This window comes from Montipora capricornis, chromosome 13, assembly GCF_036669925.1.
Source record: "Montipora capricornis isolate CH-2021 chromosome 13, ASM3666992v2, whole genome shotgun sequence".
Classification (NCBI taxonomy): domain Eukaryota; kingdom Metazoa; phylum Cnidaria; class Anthozoa; order Scleractinia; family Acroporidae; genus Montipora; species Montipora capricornis.
In genome coordinates this window covers 14,262,435-14,264,499 of record NC_090895.1, presented here as the reverse complement: position 1 = coordinate 14,264,499, position 2,065 = coordinate 14,262,435, and the positions used below count along the sequence as shown (strand labels likewise).

At 41.1% G+C, this 2,065-nt stretch overlaps 1 non-coding gene across 1 annotated transcript; it reads left to right on the top strand.

Moving 5' to 3' along the window:
* Window positions 1-1,648: 1,648 nt before the first annotated feature.
* Window positions 1,649-1,721, top strand: Trnat-agu (transfer RNA threonine (anticodon AGU)). Its single transcript has one exon. It is a non-coding gene; the product is annotated as a tRNA-Thr (tRNA).
* Window positions 1,722-2,065: the final 344 nt, after the last annotated feature.

Below are 2,065 nucleotides of genomic sequence, written 5' to 3'. Positions count from 1 at the left end.
CCAATTTGAGGGGTCGCATATTTGAGTCACTGATTTGACAATTCTACAAAACAAAACAAAAAAGATTTGAAGGGAGAAGGAACATGTCAAATTAGTTATCAAAACCGGACAGTCAAATCATTTGCAGATGGAAACACATAGGTAGCACTTTCTGTTCACTTATTTTAAGATGCCAAGTGTTGATCCAGTCACATATAAGGCAAAGTCTCGAAATCGAAGCCGGGCCACATTGGTTGGAGGCGAGTGCTATTACCCATGCGCCATCCCTGCACCCCAGGAAGAAGAAGAAAAATATATTTGAAAGGGGAAGGAATATGTCAAATTAGTTGTCAAAACCGGACATAACAAACTAACATAGTGTATATTCCGCTCATATTAAATCAACCCTAACAGTATTCTTTACGAACTGTGCGTACGTTCCTTGATGGCCTACAGCGGTTTATGAAGGAGGGTCGTAATAGGGGCCTACGGTAGCCTCTGTAATAATATCATAGGTTACATCAATATCTTTGGTTATAAAAGTAAACGCTAAAAAATCGACGTTTCGATGTCGACGTGACACCATTGTCAAGATAAAAAGTTGAATGAAATAAAGAGAATACACATATTGTTCTTAAAATACACCACGGAAAAAATATGCTAATAAAACGAAAAATGAAACAGAAACGATAAAAATCACAAAACAAAGCGATACAAACCAAACAAATAAACAACAACAAAAAAAATTATATATATATATATATATATATATATATATTTTAAAACAGCTTTGAGCTAATGGAGTCTTTTTGTTTGTTTAAAGTAGGCTTTAGGTCCCTTATGAACAGCATCTCAAACATAAGGCAGTCCCACTTAGTTTTGCACTTCCTTAAAATGCTGAAAAGTGTCGGAAGGCTGGAAATGTCACTGCCATGCGTCCGCATGTGCTCGCCGATAGCGTTCTTGCCCCCGTGTTCGTCGACTCTTTGGTGTAAGTGTCGGCTTGTATAGCCCACATAACCAGCCTCGCACTGGTCACATTGGAAATGGTAGACGACTTTCTGTTTGTTTACCAGGGCAGGTTTTTGTTCCATAGGTTTAACATCATCGTTTAATTTGCGACTGGTAAATACGGGGGATAACTGCACGCTAATCTTTGAAGATAGTTCTGATATTTGGCGTCTTACAGTAGGGAGCTTAAGCACGCGCGTTTTTGAGACGCGGACGGCAACCGGAAGAGAGCATTTTAGCGTGCCAGGACAGTGGTGTCTCCCATATTTTCATACTAATCATCTGTAATGGGGAAAAGATACTCAGCAATGTAAGTGTGGTTGTGTAAAGACAAGTTAAAAGTGAAAGCAGCTCACGCATGCTTAAGCATGTGATTCACAGGGGGACAAGGGTAATTAATGTAAATAGTCAGTTAAGTAAATCTAGATCCCTTGAGCCAACAGCGCATCACCCCAAGGAGGATCGCAAATGGATTCACAGTCCAAGTTGAGGAGAAATTGAGAGAAGTTTTGGGGAAACTCAACACTGGACAACTTCTGGGGAAAACTGTAATTGCCCTGTTGATCCAGCGTTATCACATAGAAAAACTGGCCCATTAGGGAGACCCACGTAAATGCCACACATTAAGTGATAAATCAGCCATGTTGCCAGCATGGTTGTCCTGATAGTGTAGTGGTCATCACACCCGACTAGTGATCAGGGGGACGTGGGTTCAAATCCCGCTCAGGGCAATTACATTTTTCCCCAGAAGTTGCCCAGTGTTGAGTTCCCCGTAAAGTTCTCTCAATTTCTCCTCAACTTGGACTGTGAATCCTCTTGCGATCCTCCTGGGGGTGATGCGCTGTTGGCTCAAGGGATCTACTTAACTGACTATTTACATTAATTACCCTTGTCCGCCTGTGAATCACATGTTGATCCAGCGTTATCACATAGAAAAACTGTTCTATTAGGGAGACCCAAGTAATTGCCACACATTAAGTGATAAATCAGCCATGTTGTTGTTACAGTTTTCCCCAGAAGTTGTCCAGTGTTGAGTTTCCCATAAACTTCTCTCTCTCTCTCTCTCTCTCTCTCT